This window comes from Vombatus ursinus, unplaced genomic scaffold (assembly GCF_900497805.2).
Source record: "Vombatus ursinus unplaced genomic scaffold, bare-nosed wombat genome assembly UNPS02005286.1, whole genome shotgun sequence".
NCBI classification, from domain to species: domain Eukaryota; kingdom Metazoa; phylum Chordata; class Mammalia; order Diprotodontia; family Vombatidae; genus Vombatus; species Vombatus ursinus.
This window is the reverse complement of record NW_020945064.1, coordinates 12937303-12957615: the sequence shown is the minus strand read 5'-3', so window position 1 is coordinate 12957615 and position 20313 is coordinate 12937303. Positions and strand designations below refer to the sequence as shown.

The following is a 20313-nucleotide window of genomic DNA, read 5'->3' as shown; positions in this document are numbered from 1 at the left end:
ATGTAGCACTTTAGTACATGACACAGTAAATGTTAGCCATCACTATGCAACCAGCTCTGATATAAGAGAAGCAGGACAGCAGTCATAAAAATTTAATGAGATGGGAGGGTCCAGAAAAGGTTACTGACCACGTCAGATGCTGAAGAAGGTCAAGAAGGATGAAGATTGAGAAAAGGCCATTAGATCTGACTATTAAGAAAACACTGGTAGCTTTGAAGAAAGCAATAGAATGATGGGACTAGAAACCATACAGCAGAGAGTTTAAAAGAAAACGAGAAAAAAGGAAGTCAAAGCACTGAGTGTGGAGAGCTTTCTTAAGGAGTTTAGCCATAAAGCGGAGGAGGAAAGATAAGAGGATGAGAGCTAGCTGGAATGACAGGACCAAATGATTACATGGTAGGCAGGGAAAAGAGAAAATACACAGGAAGAGATTGAAGATAAGAGAACAAAGATGACAGTGGAAGCAACTTGTTGGAGAACTCAATAGGGTATGAGATTAAGAAATACATGCAGAAGATTTACCAACTCTTCATCCAAGACTGGAGTGAAGGATATTGAGAGGAAAAGTGTCTGAATGATGTGAGATGAAGAGGAAAACAAAGTTCTCAGTGAAAGGCCTGATTTTTTTCAGTAAAGTATGAGATGAAGTCCTCAGATGAAAGAGTAGGAATTTTGAGGAAGGAAAGTCATTGGTCCAAGTGGGATAGCAAAAACTTTCCTTGCTACAGTAAGAGCCCAACTGATATAAGGTAGCATACATTTGTAGTGGACCCAATCAGCACAGTTTCATTATTTTTTCTAGCGGTTTGACAGCATGTAACTATAAAGAGTAGATGATAGGAGTAATCCAGAGTTGGAATTTGGAAAGATTTTGATCACTGATGGAACAAAGGGGCAAAGGATTTGAGAGCACAGGATACTGTAGAGTTGAATTGGCTCTTATCAAGTGGAAAGGGAAGATAGGAAAGGGAAGAGAGTGTCAACAGTACAGGGTTGAAGACCCTGGGAAAGAACAGAGGGATGAAGGGAATGAAGGTCACCATGAGAACAAAGAACAGAGCATGGGATCACTAGACATTAGGAAAGATGAAATGATAAAAAGATTCTATCAGAAAAAGTAACAACAGAGTTCATTAACAAGGAAGGAGAAGACATAGGCAATGACAAGATTAAAGATATGGCCATCTCTATGTGTAACTGAGCCAGAGGAGAGAAGAAGGTCACGGGAATTGAGCAAAATGAGGAACTGAGGAGACAGGGTTGGTTGAGGAAGCACTGATATGTATGCTGAAAGGTCCCAAAAGAGGGCACAAGATGGAGAAGAGAGAAAAACAGTGAGTCAAGTATTAAACTCACTGAGGAAGGAAGAAAAGTCCTGGAGGTTGAAGGTTAACCACCAGGATCTGGATTGTGGGATAAATTTGGATAGCTTAAAGCTCAAAGGAAGAGAGGCTGCTTGCCGAAGGTGAAAGACAGAGTGTCTGGAAACAGCACTGGGAAGCAAGGAATATTAAGACATCCCCCAGAGCAACCAGTAGGTCCTGGGATATGAAAGAAAGAGTAGCCAGTACTGGAAACAGTGTGTTCTTCATTAGGAAGTAGGCATTCTAACCAGCACAGAGGAAGATGTGGACAGATCTGGACAGGAATTTTGGAGACCAACTAATTCAACTCCATTTTTAGAAAAGGAAACTTATGCCCAAAGAAAATAATAATTTGCCCAAGGTCACAAAGGTTTATCAAATACAAGAGTCAGCATCTGAATCCAAGTCCTCTAGCTTTACATTCATTCAAGTGTAACGTACATTGTGAAAGTTCCCAAAGAAATGAAAAACTACTGGGACAGCTAGATGGTGCTGTGGATAGAGCACCAGCCCCAGAGTCAGGAAGACCTGAGTTCAAATCTGGCCTCAGACACATAACACTTACTAGCTGTGTGACGCTAGGCAAGTCACTTAACCCCAATTGCCTCAGGCCACTCCCCACCAAAAAAAGAAAGAAACGGAAACTACCAATTGGTATACTTGAATAGATGTGTCTTTAAACACGTACAAATATCATACGGATTGACTCATTTTAATTAACTTCCTTCAGTACCTTATACATACTTAATAAATGCTATGTGAGAAAATTCAGAAGACAAAAGGCAAAATAGAACATTCCTTGACGTAAATATCACAGTATGATTACATGTTTTAGGGGCTGATATTTTTCTAACATCATCTTTCTGAAATTATAACAAAAGCCAATGAGAAAATGATTCAATATCCAAAATTATTTAGACTTTTCAAGAGAGCAACTTATGTGTAAAACAATCAAAGTTATACAAGTTTCTTCACTACATGGAAAAAATGTAACAAACTATAGTAGCAGTCTGCTGAGTCATTGTACTACTTTCAGCAAAAGCAACAGGACAAAAGCAGGAGAGAAGTAAACAATTCTGTCCAGACTCTAACCTAAGGTTAGCTTAGAATGTGCAAATGGTATAATGGTGAGAATTTATAAAAGATGTGCTACTGAAATACTATGCCCATTAAAGAATAACATGAAAACCTAGAATTATTCTTAATATCAGAATTACTATCCATTTCATACTAATTATTTCATACTAATTAACGTTCATTTCTGAGAGAAATTTGAAAGCATTCTATTGATTGACAGCAGTCAAGAAGATGTCTTATCACCACTTCTCTGCTCTAACAGCAATAGCCTGATTTCTTATGATTGAGATTTAATGGAATTTTGACTCCATTCCCAATCCATAGTATTTACTGTCATGTTAAATAAAAATAGCACCCACTTCTCAGAATATCAAAACTAACGTTAAGTTTCCATTACTCAAGTAACAGTTTCTAGACACTAGGAACTTTCAATTACAAATATCATATTACAACATACACTTAGAACTGGAAGGGCCCATACTGGCCATGTAACCCAATACTTTCATTTTACTACTTCAGGCCCAGCGTTTAAATGGCTTGCCCAAAACCACACAAGTACAAAACAGCAGAGCTTGGATTTGAATGTAGGTCTTCTGACTACAAATCTAATGCTCTTCACAACATATCAAACTAGAAAGGCAAAAGGTTTTTTATTTATATTGTGTGTGCATGTCCGTGGGCGTAATATTTATAGTGTGATACTGGCTAATATTCTTATTTTAATCCAACTCACTGAATCCTAGGGCTAGAAAAGCACTTAGAAATCATTTAATCCAATTTCCACATTTTACAGATAAGGAAACCAGTACAGTAAGTTGAATTTTTGGCAAGCAGGCCATGGGTGGTTGGAAAAATATCTAAAACAGAGAAGTGAAAGGACATTAAGAGTAAATGCAGCGTTACGGCAGAAAGGAGTTCTTAGGTTAGCTCTTCTCTCCATGCATTTTAGCCTGAGTAATGACTTTCAAATATAAAGGAACCAGAAAAAGAAGGGAGGTTGGGCACCCCTACCCCAATACACAAAAGATTATTTACTGTAGATAACTGGTTATAAGTAGATGAATTGAAGATCACAAATGCACAGTCCCTGCCTACCTAGGGCTCCCAGAGGGCTCCATTTCCTGAATATGGAACCATTATATTCTCTGGGTTCCATTTACTGAATATAAAGCCATCACATTCTTTGGAAGGGAATTCTATCCTATGGAATATAATGAAACAAAAGCTTGGACATCTATTGACAGATTTAAGCGGCACTCAAAAGTCTAGAGACAGCCTAGTAAGACAGCCAAAGAAAGTGGATTTTTAGCTTCCTCTAAGGAAAATGTCCACAATCAGGGCTCTCCCAGCGTGGAATGGGCTGCTCTATGAGGTCCTTCCCACATTCTCCCCTCACTGGTTGTCATCAGGCAGAAGCTCTATACCAGCTAGTGAAGGACACTGTAAAGGAACAAGTTTGACTAGATGGCCTCTGAGGTCTATGAAAGGGGTAACCAAGCAGACAAGACAACAAAGCTAATTCAATTCAACTCAACTGAATAAATGTTTATTAAGCGTCTATTATGCGCCTGGCACAGTGCTAAGCACTGGGGATAGAAAAGGAGGTAAAAGACAGTCTTGGCCTTGTCTAATGGGCCTGAAGACTATACACAAAAGAAAGCTGCAAAGGAGGGGGAAGAGTACCAGGACATAATGTAAAACCAGGCAGAACCACTGATGGAAAATGAAGAGCTAAGAGGACGCTGACAACAATCAGCTGAGAAGATCTAAAACAAATACTCTCTTTTCATTTATGCTCAGGTCTGACAATTCTTCCATGGGAACTGAATTCAAACACAAGCCTCCACATAAAAAAGGATGTTAGTCCCTGGATAGTGCAGCTAAAGAAAGCTTACAAAATCTAAAAGGTGTAGCAAGAAAGACAGTCCACTGGAGCAGCAGCATTAAGAGATCTAGACCCAGTCTGTTCTTCATTCCTTAACACCTCCAAACAAAAAACACTTACTATTTTCCTATATAAAATGTAGAAGATAATGGTTTTCTATAGAAAAAATGGTTTTTCAATAGAAATATGTTTTCTAACTAAGAAAATGTACTGAGAGAAAAGGAAAGGAGGCAGACAAGGGTAAATTACATTACAGGAAAAGGCACAAAAACCTATTACAGCAGAGGGAAAGAAGGGACGGAAATGAGCATTTTTTGAACCTTACTCTCATCAGATTTGGCTCAAGAAGAGAATAACATAATCAGTTAGGTTTAGAAATCTAACTTGCCCTAGAGGCAGTAGGAGGGAAAAGGGGAAACAAAAGGGAGGGGGCTACCAAAAGGGAGGTGGGAATGAGGACAGTGATCAAAAGCAAAACACTAGTGAGGAGGGAAAAGGAGAAAGGAGAAAGAAAAGCATAAACGGGGGGGGGGGAAAGAATGGAGAGAAAGACAGATAGTAATCATAACTGTAAATGTGAATGGGATGAACTCTCCCATAAAACAGAAGCGGATAGATGAATAGATTAAAAACCATAACCTTACAATATGTTGTTTACAGGAAACACATATGAAACAGAGGGACACACACAGGGTAAAGGTAAAAGGCTGGAGCAGAATATATTATGCTTCAGCTGAAGTAAAAAAAGCAGGGGTAGCAATTCTGATCTCAGACAAAGCAAAAGCAAAAATAGATCTTATCAAAAGAGATAAGAAAGGAAACTATATACTAATGTTGATAGACTTAGCCCTTCTCAGCAATGCAAGGATCTAAGACATATCCAAAGGCCTCATGATGGAAAATGCTATCCACATCCAAAGAAAGAACTACGGAGTTTGAATGCAGATAGAAGCATACTATTTGCTATTTTTTTCTTCTGCTGTGTTTTGTTTCCTCTTTCTGGTAGCTCCTCCTATCGGTTCTAATTCTTACTTACAACATCACTAATGTGAAAATATGTTTAATAGGAATGGGTGTGTGTGATATCCTATATCAGATTTCGAGCCGTCTTGGAGAGGAGTAGAGAGGGAGGGGGAGAAAAATTTAAAACTCAAAAGCTTATGAAAGTGATTGTTGATAAATCAAAATTAATTTTAAAAAAATGAAGAATACCTATCTAATAAATACTTTAAAAAAAAGTTTAAAGCCACATCTCCCATTTGAAAATAGGAAACACTGAGAAATCAAAATCTTTCCCTAGCCCAAATGTAACCATCGCCTGTCTGCTCCTACAAGTCCCTGTAAGACAAGGACTACAGAAGAAAAGAAAGTGAACCAGAATTTGGCGAGAATTACAAAAACACATTATATCAAGACACATAAACGACAGCACATTGTACCAAAACCTGTTACAGATGTTTACTTTGACAGGCTGATTTCAGACATTATTTCTCAAAGGGACAAGACAAGGCAAGCTGGTTCAGTTAAACAAAGATTTCCTTCTGAAAAGATTTTACCATTATATATATATATGTGTGTGTATATATATATATATATACACATATATACACACACACACACGTATATATATATAATATATATTTACCATTATATTGGCTGTATGAAATGGTCCAGTTTTCTTAATTTTATTTATTTACTTGAAACTGAGTTTCTCTATCTAGCTGTAAATACAATGGCCACTCAGGGGCCCAATCCCAACACTGGTCAGCACAGAAGCTTTAACTTGCTCCATTTCCCTAACCTGTGCTGGCTCTCCCCTCCTTAGGCAGCCTGATGGCCCTCTGATTCCCAGGGCTTACTACACTGGGGTCAGGCTTTGTACTGACACAATCAGCTTTAGCTCTTCTAACAGCTCTGAAATCCCTAACTCCATTGACATTCCAGCCTCAGCAGCGATGCACACCACACCTGGCAAGTCTTCTTAACTTTAAAGTAACAATTGAACCTACTTGAAATAATTCTCTACTCTTCCAAAAGAAAAATGACAGATTATATGCACAAACTGACTTAACTTACCTCACAGACTTTTTTTTAATGTTACTTGGACATTGTGTCTTTTCTTCAGGCTAAGATGCATATTGTCATATATGATATGATCTGAAAAAGGAAAAATCCAATTAGTAAATTATGATCAAGGGCACAAGCACAAAAATCTACTGACAGAAAAAAATAGTTTGGTTTTTTTTTGTTCATATATATATAGAGCTTAAAAGACCTTAAAAGTAATTTGGTCCAAATTCCTTGTTTTATAAATGAGAAAACTAAAGTTGTAAGTGTCTAAGAATACATAGGTAGTAATAGATTCAGGATTTGAAAGTCAGTTCTGACCGCAAATCTAACACACTTTCTATTGTAGCATACTTACTGCCTTCACAGTGGTTTGGTTTTGTTTTGGTTTTTTGCTGGTGATGAGCATAATTAGCCTACTCAGCATTTTAAGCATATATCACTGAACCATACAGGTAAGAGCTATCAAGTGGAGTAAGAATGAGCCTTCTTTTGGTTGGTCTCTGGAAGGATCACTAGAAGCAGTGGGCGGAAGTTATAGACAGTCTCAGGCCTGATAGAATGGAAAAAAGATCTGAGCTATCCCAGAGTGAAATGGGGCACAGAAGGGTGGGATCCCCTCCACTACAGGTCTTTAAGAAAAGGCTGGATGATCAATTACTGATTAAGTTGTAGAGGGGTTTCACTCTGGTAGAAATGGGATCAAAGGTTCTCTTCATTCCCTTACAACTTTGACTAGAGGCAGGTCACCGTCAGAGTGAATGAACTACAGAGTTCTAATACTGCCTCAGACAGTCCCTAGGTGTGAGACCCTGGGCAAATCACTTAACTTCTCTGTGCCTCAGTTTCTTCATCTCTAAAATGTGGCTAATGCACCTAACTCCAAGGGCTCCATGAAGACCAAATGAGTTAACATATGTAAAATACTTTGTAAGCCTAAAAGTGCTGTATGTAAGATAATATTAATGTTAGTCAGTCAAAAACCATTTATTAAGCATCTACTATGCTAAGAGCTGTGAGGCAAATAAAAGCAAAAGTCAATCCCTACTCTCATGAAGCTCAGTCTAATGAGGAGGAATACATGACAATTACAAACAAACAAGCTATTTGCAGGATAAATTGGAGATGAACACAGAAAGACAGCATGAGCACTAAAGGAGATATGGAAAGACTTCTTGAATTATAGGATTTTAGCTGGGACTTGAAGTCAGGGAAGTTAGAAGGTAGAGATGAGGGGGGACGAGAACATTCCAGGCACAGGAGACAGTTAGGGAAAATGTTCTAAATCAGAAGATGGGTATTTGTGATTTTGTAAATATTTAGTCCTTTCTTTTAATATTCAGAAAAATTTTAAATGAGAGAGGAAAAGGTGCTACTCATAATTAGAATAACCCTATCCTGTTAGTCTTTGCATAATTACTATCATATTTAAATGGAAAGTCATAGGCAAATAAGTTTTTCTTAAATGTATCCACTATCTTCTCTCTATCTCTAGTACAGAATGAAAATCTGCCAGATAAACTTCCTCTCAGAACAGAAAAAGTCACATCATCCACAAGGATTTACCAAACCAAGTCTTCAAGCACTGCATTCTCAAGTTCACTAAACTCATGGTCCACTGAATCACGACAAAAGGAGTTTGAGAATCAATGCTATTTAAGTATAAAAATCTGGATGGGACACAACAAAATGTATATGACATAAATCCAACAGTCCCTGCCCTCAAGAAGCCTACGTTTTATTAGGTTAGATAACATGTATATGTATATTAAAGATATATATGTACATATATATAACCATATACATATTCATAGGGAACACATACTTCACGTATGTGAAATACATTCCTACATGAAGAAGTATATTCCTATATTAATAAAGATACACATGTGCATATATTCATATATGTACATATGTTATCTAATACACACGTACATGTGGTCTAACCCAACAAAATGTAAGCTTCTTAAAGGCAGGGACTGTTGGGTTTATGTCTCTGTCTTCTCCAAAACCCAGTACAGCAAGTGGCACAGAATAGGTCCTTAATAAATTCTTGGTTGACTCGATTTACCTTCTCTATGCCTCAAATTCCTCATCTATAAAATTAGGGCATTGAACCAGGCGAGTTTGAAAGTACCTACCAGTTTTAACCTTCCTATACTAACCATCTCTTAGGATTAATGATGTTCAAGGACATAAACAAATAGAAAAATGTATTTACAGAAAAACATGGACTATTCCTTGGATCATAAATTTAGAGCTCTAAGGTATCAACACTCCCAAGCCACGTGGTGAGGAGCCACAAACCTTCCTCTTCCCTAGCTTAACACTCACTACCCAGTTCCCATAAGGCACTGGAATCCCATTCTGACCTGAATACTGACCTCTATCCCACAACCCCTACCTCTACTATCCTCATAGCCATTGTTCCCCAAGATCCTCAAGGTCTTGCTAACTGTGCTGTTAAATCTTAAGTACTGTCTGGTCTTTCCATCTATCATGATATTGAACCATCCCTCCTTTATGTGCTGTCTTATCCAACGAGAAAATGAACTGCTTGAGAGAATGAACTGATTCAATTTTTCTATTTCCAGTACTTAGTCTCTACCGAATATCTGAGGGTAGAGTACATTTTACTCTAGTATTCCCTTAAACTTATAAAAAAAGAATCCTGAAACAAAACAAATAATGTGAAATCCTTTAGGATACTCTAGCAATAAATTTCCATTCTAATGAGATATAAATATAATGCAGTAATTCTGATGCCTAGTTTGACTTGTTCAAATAAAACTTGTGACAATACAATGAAGTTGTAAGTCAGGAACCCTGACTAGAATTAGATACTCACTTTTAGATGGGACTTCAGGTGAAGCTACTTAGGCTGTCCCTACATTTCATGCTTTCTTTTGCAGTGAAAAAGAGGATGTTAACACTGAAGAATAATACTAAAACAAATTAGATAATAGGTGAAAGTGCTCCAGGTTCTTTTGGGGCAAAGGTGCTATAAAAATCCAAGGTATAATGAATAGTTTATTATTACTATTACATATATCAAAGTGGCTGCCCTGGATTTTGGTATTTTAGCACCTGCAATGTGTTGCACAAAGTAGGCACTAAATTCCATTAGACAAGTATTTTTAAAGCACTTGTTATGACAGCCTCTATTTTAGAGACTGGGGATGTGAGCTGAATGAAAGCTTGTTAAAGTATGGTCCTCACCATTCACATGTACACTGACTACCTGTTTAAAAAAAAAAAATCGTTGGGCCTTTTCCCTGCCTCAGGAAGAGAAATTAACTTCAAGATCAAGCAATCAAGTATTGCCCAAGCATCTTCTAAATGCAACACTGTGCTAGGCACAGAGGGACAGTAAGGCCAAAAACAAAAAAAAAAATGATCTTGAAACTGTCTCCTTGCCTTTTAAGGAGTTTACATTTTATGAAAAGGAGAAGGCACATATACGCATAAACAACAACAAAAATATGAGGAAATAGTCTGGGAGAGGTACTAAGTAGCCGGGAAAATCAGGGAAGGCCTCAGAAGTTGGTATTTGAGCCAAGTTAAAAAGGAAACCGGGGTAACAAGGATATAACTTTCAGATAATCAACTAAAGCTCATTAGTAGCAATTATGTTCTTTAAACATTCTTTCCATCAATTTGCAATCATGAAATATTTAGTTTGTTCTTTAAAAGCACAGCAATTATCTACTATACACAAAACCCACTATTTTCCTCTCCAATTACAGAATCTAAAGAATGTTTAAGAGGAAGGCACGATATTAATCTATCATGCCAAATGTAGTCAACTCTCAATTTTATACCAACATATTATCCACAGTCTATATTATCAGTATCAAAATATGGCTTTCAATTTCAAGAAAGTCTTTTAAATCAAAACACTTCATTATCCTGGAATCCCCTTATGGAAGTTGTAAATCAAAGAGGGAAGTTTAGGGAGATTATAAAGTAAAGGCAAGTTTAGGGAGACTGAGGAGATACTTATATTTTGAACGAGAGGAAAATTTCTACATATAATATTCATGTCCATTAGCAGGCTATAGGCAAAATCTTTACTTTAGTTCTTAAAATTCAAAGCACAACTAAATATATCATACAAGAAAAGCAGGTGCAATAGTCAGAAGAGTAACCAAATAAAAAAAAATCTTAAACTTACAAAAATCTTATATTTACAAGGGAAAAAAGCCCTCCACACTTGCACACACTGGAGCCAGAATCTCTCCCCAAGTACCAGGTCCCCAAGATAATTAAGCTAGACTCTTCCAGATCTTCAAGAGAAGGTTTCTTTATTTTGCTTTTAGTGAATTTACAGAGATACACACCCACCCTTATTTAAATAAGTAACACAAGGATTTCAAATCCAAATGTACTAAACTCTCAATTATATCCATGTTAATGGAGGGATCGAGATAGCAAATGCCACAGAGAACAAATGTTCACTCTATTTGGTTTCAGAAGGTACTTTAATTTAGATCCATCCAGGAGAGTCTCTAGTTGTGTGAAAACTCAAGGTACTTCAACAAAGATAATACTATAAAAGTCTGATGGTAGAAACTGGTTCATTTCTCCCTTTAAACTGACATAAAGGAGACTAAAACAAAGCTGCACTCCCTCTAAACTTATTCAGTAAGTATTGAAGGATATTCAATAATGTCCTTGAAACAACAACTATAAAGTGCCTATTTCATGGCTCAAGGATGACTCTGTATGCATGAAACAGCATAAAAAATACTAAGTATCGAGGAAACTGAAGTCCATAAAACAAAGCAGGTTGATCACAGAGGGAGAGCTTGGAATTACAACTGAACAACATGAATGTGGCACTGGTATTTCTAAATTACGAAAACACCCACAGGAAGGTCTCCAGCACACTGGATAGAGCTTCTACCCTCCCTATCATGCCACCTAACAGTGGATCACCCTACTTGTCTAATCACCCTTCTTCAAATTACCTTGAACTAACTTACATGTGTTGTAAACGCAACTAAAAGTTAAGCTAATTGAAGGCAGGGACTGTTTGGTCTTTTTTGTCTCTGTATTTGCAGAACCTGCAGGCACAATGCCTTTCACATTGCAGGTGCTCAACAGATGTTTAATGATTTGAATGAAGCATGGATGGATTTTCATTTGGTGGAGTGGAAAGGAATGTCCACAATAATATCATCAAATTTAAGTATTTAGTGTCTATGTGAGGGTATATGCCAAGCTGTCTGAAGGATATAAAACTGTACATGGGACATTCAACACAGTATATCAAAGTGCCATGTGACCAGTATAAAGTTAAATGCTAATATGAGGGGCAAAAATGGAGGGGCTAGTTTTTCCCAGGTAGGTTGGTACCAAGGAAACCACTTGGGGAGAAGATGATAATGGAGCTGGATCCTGAACTGAGCTCAAGACTGAGTCCTCCTGGCGAGAGAATAGCATAAACAAAAACATAGAGAAAACGTGTTTTAAGACAAGGAGTATTCCAACTTGACTAAAATGTAGGGTTCACTTTGAAAAAGTGGGAAATAAGGCTAGAAAAAAATTGCATAGTGGCCTATAAAGAACACTAATTAGTAATCCTAAAATCTAGTTGCTGCTTCTGCCTGTGTCACTAATTTTGAGCAAGTCTCTGACCTTCCACTTCCTCATCTGTAAAAATAAGGATTATAGCTCACCTTTAAATAGCATTTTCACATGCCCTGTGAACCTCATAGGGTTACTGGATCACATATTTAGAGCTAGAAGGGAATCTAGAGGTGATCTAGTTCAACCTGCTTATTTTACGAATGAGGAAACAGAGGCCACAAGAGGTTAAAGGATTTGCCCAACCTCAAGAGGTAGTAAAAGTGGTAAAGCTGAAATCTGAACCCACATCCTCTAACTACAGCATTCTTTTCACTTCCCCCATCAAATGAGATACAGTAGCAGAGTGCTTATGTGTGCTTACTGGCATCAATTAAGAGTTTACAGACATCCATACACATGATTCCAGTTATTTTTAAAAATAACTGCAATTTGAACTGCAAACTAAAAAAAAAATAAAGAGAATAAATTCGACCTTTATTGACAATCTGAGCTATAGAAAAATTAAATATACTTTTAAAAGACCTTCCATGGTATCTTTTTACTTTTAAGGGAATATTGGCATGCAGGTATAAAATGGCTTTCTAAATTACCACACCGGTTTATACTTCAAAAGTCTTCCAATTTTATCCTGCTTTGAAATTTGTTTTAAAGATCACTCTTTAGTTGGTTATTAAAGACCATCTAACCAAGTAAATTTTAGATGAAAATAAAATTTCATTGGTTTCAGGGAAATTATTAATAATAATAACAGAAGAAAAGTAACATGGTGTGGTATAGAGGTTAAGTGTGGCTCCCCCCCCACATGTAGCCCATAACACAGTACAGCCTAAAACAGATTAAAATGCAATTGAGAAATATTTAACAAAATAAATAAAAATACAACAGATAATACTACATTTTAAAACTAAATTAATATGGTTCCCACTGGGATCCTCACGTACAGATTAATAGTCCCCTTTTCTATTTGAGTTTGACATTCTTGTTGTATGGATAGAAGGCCAACCTTAAAACCTGTAAGACCTGGATTCAAGTCCCACCTATGATACATAATAGTATATGACCCTGGGCCAGTTGCTTAATCTCTCCATTCTCTTTCTCTGAGACTCTAAATTGCAAAGGAGAAGATAACCTGCATAGGGAGAAGGAGCTTCCTCAATCCAGGAGTTTCCTATACCAACATTTTTGCATCATTTTAAGGGTTACAAAGCACTTTTTATATTCCATTTGATTCTCACAATAACCCTGCAGGATTGGGGTTCCTATTATTATTCCCATTTTATAGATGAGATATTATGAATTACCTCTCACATAATCTTAGTGTTAGAAGCAACATCAATGGCCATCAAAACTAAATTTAAAAATAAAAAATCCCTTCCTACAATATATTATATACTTGCTTCCAGCCCTTGAGAGGAAACCCACCTTCTCCCAAGGATCTCATTCCACTTTGGGACACCCCTATTAAGAAGCTTTTCCTTCCTACCAATCTTCTCTGCAATGTCTACCTAAACAAGACCAAATCTGATTCTCCAGATTTGACAGGTCTCTATATGATGTCTTAGAATACTTGATAGCGATAGCTACCAGGTCCCCACCAAACCTTCTGTTCTCCAAACTGAACACTTTGCCAGCTCCTTCAAAAGATCCTCATCTGGCAAGATCTCAGGGCCCGTTACCATCCTCTTCACCCTCCTTTGATGCTCTTCAGCTTTTCAATGTCCTACCCAAAATTTTGCAACTAAATACAATAATACAGATGTGATCTAAACAGAGAAAAATACAGCAAGACTTAAACCTCCCTAGTCCTGAACACTATGTATCTCATAACCTGGCTGTCATAAAACACTGTTAACTCTGAGTCTGAGGTAAAGCCCCAAGATCTGACATCTGAACTGATATCTCTAGCCTTTCTCCTCCATCTTATATTTAGTGAATCCTCAGCCTAACATTCTACATTTATCCCTATTAAATTCAGCTTACTGGATTCATCCCCAATATTCCAGCCTATGGAGAAAACTTTGAATTCAGACATTTCTATCCAATGTTAGCTATCTTTCTAGTACTCTCTCCACTGTACTATGCTGTCTCAAACCATTAATAACTGTTCTTTGGATCCAAATCCAGTACAAAGGGATTTCATATTAACCTTATGGTCTATCACTAAGTTGTCATACAAGGATTACTACATCTTAATCAGGTAGTGTGGAGTATTAGAAAGAACACAGGATCAGGAGTCAGGTGTACTGTGTTTTATTTTAGTTTAAGCTCTATCACTACCACAAAGTAAATTCCTCTAATGACCTTCTCTGTAAAATGAGAGGGATTATCTAGAATTTCATAGTTCTAAAATGTTACTATTACTATGAATTACATTGTAATTCATATTACTATGAATCTAAGATTCTGGACAAGCACTTTAGAAGAATGTCGGCAACAACTATAAGCAAAGAGCTATAATCAAAAAGTTTTAATAAAAGTTTTTACTAAAGTTTGTTGCAAATAAAAAATAAAAATGAGTTCTGATTAAATGGTAGTCTAACCTAAAATGGAAAATTACAAGCACCTGCAATTTCTTACTCTCCATTTAGCAACATAAAAACAAACTGGTTTTATTCAGGTCTCTCCAATGGCTCCACACACAGTAATAAGAACCCACACCCATTTTGTAGAGTACCTACTAGAGAAAGGGGTGGTGTTCAAGGATTTGGGAACAGCTAGAGCACCTTCAAGGTGAGAAGAGCCCTGACAATAGGCAGGAAAAAAGCAAAAACTCCAAGTGAACTTGATTTCCCAGTCACAGAATTTAGACCTGGAAATACCTTAGAAATCATCTAATCCAAACCCCTCATCTTACAGATGAGGAAAACTAAGGCTTACATGCAGGAAGGCTTGCCCAAGGTCAAAAAAGAGTAATGAAAAATTGCACTGGTTGTTGGAAAAGATAAAGTTTCGATAAGACACGATTGCTGCCCTCTTTACATACATTATCTCAACTGATTTTCATAACACAATATCCTGGTATCAAGTCCCAACCCTGATTTTTTTCTACTTCTTAGACCTCAGGCAAGTCTCTTAACCTTCCTTAACATCAGTTTCCTCCACTGCAAAAAACAGGGATTGGAGCACATGGCCCTGAGGCCCCTTTTAGCTTTAGATCTATGAGGCTATGACCCTATTACTATGTACTCACTGCACTCTTCATAGGGCTATGGTTCAGTCTAATAGAGGGAAAGACACCAACAACACAAATACATAACATCGTGAAGGATAGCTAAGTGCACTAGAGAAAGTACAAGAAATGATGTGAGGTTCTGAGGGCAAAGGTCATTTATCACCTGGAGGAAAAGAGACCAGGGGAAAGCTGCCTGGATAAAGTATAATCTGAGTTATGCTCCAGAAATCTATTGGTCCCTCCCTACCATATTTTTTTAAACTATCTCACTACAATTAATAGGAAAAATGACAATATTTTCTAAGAAATTTTCCCTACTGAACCTAATGTAGCAAAAAGAACTGAAGTTAAGAGTCAATCCTAGTTCTATTACTGTCTTCCTGCTGATCTTGGGCCCCTCTAAATCTCCATCTTCCTTACCAACAAATGAAAAAGATTTGACTAAAATAAAAGGGCTCTTAATTTCAAATCTTGTAAACTTTTTAAAAAACCTGATAACTGTATTGTTAATACAACTGGTTTCCTTTGTATTTCATTTTTTGCTCTTACAAACCTTACTCTGAGAAGGGGTCCGTAAGATTCACCAGACTGGCTAACGGGTCTGAAAACACAAAAAAGGCTAAGAACCTCTGAACTAGCTTGTCCCTTCCTGCTCTAAATCCCATGGCACTCTGTCATATTCAGAAAAAAAAAATTTCACACCAGAAACAAGCAAAAAGAGTGGCTTTGTGAGGGAGGGAAAGAAAGTATAAAAGTATAAGATTAAAGAGAAAATGGGATTTGGCAACCGGTGCAGCAAGGGAGAGGGGTGTAGTCTCAAAAATACAAAGACTGGAGGGAAAAAGAGTGGAATTACAAATGGGAAATTGGCAGAGATTAAAGGAAATTAAGAAGGGCTCCAGGAAGAGAGACAGCTAAGAGTGATGGGGGGAAGGGTCCTGGACGACAGAATTTAGGGCTGATCAGTGAGGCCAACCCTCTTAGAGGAAAGTAAACTGAGAAGGCAGGAGGTGGGAGGTGGTGAGAGCAGAGAGAGGGAGGGACAGAGGGAGTGAACCTCTTCTATGGACCTTTGCTAAGAATTAGGTTTTTAAAAGCATAAAATAAAATACAAAGGAAAGCAGAGGGAAAAAGGAGAGAGGGGAAAGGAAGGGGGAGAGGGAAGAGAAAGGGAGAAGGAAGTGAGGAAGGAGACAGTGGTGAGATAGGAGAGAGGAAAGAGAGATGGGGAGAGGGAAGGGAGAGGAAAGAATGGGAGGGGAGGAGAGGAAGAGGGAGGAGGGGGCGGGGGAGGCGGCCGCTCACTCACCCGGGTCCCCGGGCCGGGCTGGGCGGGAGCCCCGGGGGTCCGCCCGGCGCAGCGGCTCCTCCTGGCCTGCGGGCGGCGACGGCGGCGACAGCCGGGGCGGGCGGGCGCACATCATGCGGCTGAGCTCATGACCCGGCCGCGGGCGCCGGGAGGAGGAGGCAGGGCCGCCGGCGCACGCAGGCTCCCTCGTGCCCGGGCTCGCTCCGGCTCGCTCGCGGCCTCTCCCACACACAGCTCGACGCCGCAGCCGTCGCCCCACAGGCGACCCCGCCGCCCAGGGCTCGGCTCGCCGAGCGAAGCTCCCGGAAGTGATCTCGCGGAGGCACGGCGCATGTGCAGCATTCTAGGGAAGCCGTTATTCAACTTCCGGAACAGGTTGGTGAAGGGATGGGGAGCGCGAGGCACAAAGAGGGCGGGGCAAAAAGGACTAGGAAAGGTGGGGTTTAAGTTCAGGGGTGAAGACGAGTGTTTCCAAGGGGGCGGGGAAAATCCGTTAACCAATAGCAGGCTTCCCTTAGGCGTTTCCGCCTAGAGAAACAACTCCTCGCTGGGTTGGGAGGCTTGAAAAAGAGACTACGGGTCGCCGCTCCGCCCAAACTCTGACGTTTGGCGAGTGTAGATTCTGACAGCTATTGGGCGGTGGTGGGGCATCCTGCTGCTGCCCACGGTGTGTGTCCTGGGGCAAGTCCCCTCCCATCTAGGACACTCAGTTTCCTCTCCTCCTGTAAAAGGAGGAGGTTTGGTTGGAAGGGCCTCTTGTGATTCTAGGAGGGGATTAGAATTCTTCAAAAGAATGAAAAGCGTGCCCAGTGAGGCCACGAGATCGTCCTTCATTTTACAGATAGGGAAACTGAGGCCATGAGAGGAGACGTAACTACACCTAGATCACACAGGTCACAAAAGTAAAACTTGAACTCAGCTCCCCTGCCTCCAAATTCCTGATGAGGGGAAGGAGGGACAATTCTGTTTAAAGTGACTAAGGAGCCCAGATTTGGCTAAGCCTATGGAGGGGGGAATAGCCCCTTTTTTATTTTTTCATTTTTTGGCCGCAGCAAAGGAGACTCCACCTGGGCAGGAAGGGTTTTGTTTTGTCTTTTAAATCTGTTGGTGAAAGGAAAACCCACACTAACGAAATTGTGAATGCTTGACCTATTGAATTAAGTCAGAGACTGCACCCTGCAGGCAGAGACGGGTACCCCACCCCCTTGACCTCTCAGGACGCCCGTTTCCAGCTTAATTAACTCGAGGCTATGAAATTTGCAAACCTGTGCTACCTTGATATACCCGCAACCTAGCACCTAAAATAATGAGTCTATCGCCAAACTGAAGATTGGAAGCAAAAAACGCTTCCAAACTCCATTCCTTTCCTGAGATTATATGGGAATATAGTTTAAGTGGGTATAGTTTCTATAATTATATAATATGTAGATCATTTGTACATATATGTATTTAATAAGCGTATATGTGCTTATTATCATCAATTAGGATCTTTAATTGCCTCCTTTGCTAGAAAGCCCCAGAGGAAAAGCATCATTAAATCGGCCATTAAAATATTTAAGACTGCAGCAGTGACAATAGAAATAAAAACAGACCGTTATCTCATTTTACCAAACCAAGGACATTCACTGATTCAAGCCCTGCCCTTCTTTTCCTTCACTAGTCTTCATTTTCCTCTTTTGTAAAATGCTGGGGTTAGTACTAAATTCTAAGATTCCTTTAAGCATTAACATTCCTCAATTCAACTCAACAAATATTTATTTGGGGTCTAATGTATATGGTCAGTCAAGGAGCACATTTAAGATACTGTGTTCCAGTCACTAAGAGCAAATTTTTCAGATACAAAGAAAGACAAAAACATGGTCCACTTTCTTAAGGAGCTCACATTCTAATAGGGATGACAACCTATAAAATGACTATGAGCATATAAGATCTAAATGGAGCAGACAGAAGGTAATCCAAGAGGGGAAGGCCTCCTGTAGAATGTGAGATTTGAGGTCAGTCTGGAAGGGAGCTAGGGAAGCTCAGAGGCAGAGATAAAGAGGGAGAGCATGGCAGGTGTGGGGGAGGGCCAGTAGCGAATCCGAGAGTTGGTAGATGAGAGTCATGCAGAAAGAGCAGCAAGGATTGGCATTGTGGAAACAGGTGGAGAGGGAAGATATGGGAAGAGTGGACTCGAAACAGTTTAGGGAAAATACTGTCTTTTTTGACTCATGATCTGAATGCAGATTGAAGCATACTATTTTCTCTCTCTTTTTTTCTTTCTCGTTTTTCCCTTTTGTTCTGATTCTTCTTTCAAACATGACTAATGTGGAAATATGTTTAATATGATTGTACATGTACAGCCTATATCAGATTGCTTGGGGAGGAGAGGGGGGAGGGAAGGTGGGAGAAAAAAATTTGGAACTCAAAATCTTATAAAAATGAACGTTGAAAACTAACTTTACACGTAAATGGAAAAAATACTATTAAGTGGGGGGGGAAGAAAAGACTTTCTTTTTAAATTTTGTTTTATCTTAAATTTATTATTTTCTTAACATTCATTTTTAAAAATTTTTTGAGTTCTGAATTCTCTGCCTCTCTCCTATCCCTCCCCCACCCATTAAGAAGGCAAGAAATGTGATATCAATTATACATGTGAGGTCATGCAAAACATTCTGTATTAGCCATATTGGAAAAAAAAAGGCAAGAAAAATAAAGTAAAAAAATTGCACTTCCATCTGCATTCACACTCCATCAATTCTTTCTATGGAGGTAGATAACATTTTTCATCATAGGTCCTTCAGATTTGTTTTGGATCGTTGTATTGCTGAGAATGGCTAAGTCATTCACCGTTGATCATCCTAAAATATTGCTATTACTGTATACAATGTTTTCCTGGTTCTGCTCATTTCACTTTGTATCAGTTCAAGTAAGTCTTTCCAGGTTGAGAAAATACTTTCTTTACCCTCATGGAATTTAGGTCTGGTAAGGGGATGTCACACAAATAACTTATGACCGTGTTGTTCATTTTTCATTTCCTAGGAGGACCGATGACTTCAAGGAGTGATGTCTTGACTTGCTCATGAATTGGATTTAAGTGAGGCAACATTGCGTAGTCATTAGCCTCACTTTTCCTGAATCATCGAAATTCAGTGGCAGGACAAAAGTCAAGACGACTAGCCATGGCCCAGAATGCAGTGGATGACCTTGGCTCCTTCAAGGTCTGACCAAGCTCTAAGTGCTCTGAAGCACCTGCTTCATTCACCTTCATGGTCCTTGGAACAAATTGTTCTCATCCGCCGATTCTGCACAGGAAGTAAGTCTTCACATGCTTGTGGTAGACATCCTCCTAACTCACCATTGGGTTTGAGACCTGTCAGTTACCATCAGCCTGGTTTTTAGCCCATCTGCCAAAATGGTTTATCAGAGTGTGGCCATTGCACGTGCTCCAGTTTCTTGCAGTCATAGGTCGGAGTTGAGTACCAGGTGGATGAGCAGCCCCAAAGCCCTCACACCAGAGGCGCTAGCCCTCCTTGAACCCCCCATACACCCCACTAAAGACTTGGAAAGGATGTAGTGGAAGGGGCTAGATTGGAGTCCAATCTGGATTCAAAATCTGCTTTGGGCAGTTTTTAGCCATGTAAACTATGGGCAAGCCACTTAACCTCTGAGCCTCAAGTTTCTTTTCATAATGGGGACAACTGTACCTGTGGTAAATTCCTCACAGGATTGTTGTGAGGAGCAAATGAGATAATTTATGTAAAATACTCTGCAGAATTTAAATTGTTGTTCAATCAGTCTCTTCATGACCCTATTTGGGGTTTTCTTGGCAAAGATGCTGGGGTGATTTGCCATTTCCTTCTCCAGC

General features: G+C 39.1%; 1 protein-coding gene across 1 annotated transcript in view; it reads right to left on the bottom strand.

The window, feature by feature from the left end:
• Positions 1-16541, bottom strand: part of ZDHHC7 (zinc finger DHHC-type containing 7) — a 46976-nt gene extending 30435 nt beyond the window's left edge. Inside the window, exons 1-2 of the mRNA XM_027846890.1 lie at positions 16467-16541; positions 6403-6483 (exon numbers count right to left, since the gene is read on the bottom strand). The gene's annotated coding sequence lies outside the window, so the exon portion shown is untranslated. The remainder of the gene's footprint in view (positions 1-6402; positions 6484-16466) is intronic.
• Positions 16542-20313: the final 3772 nt, after the last annotated feature.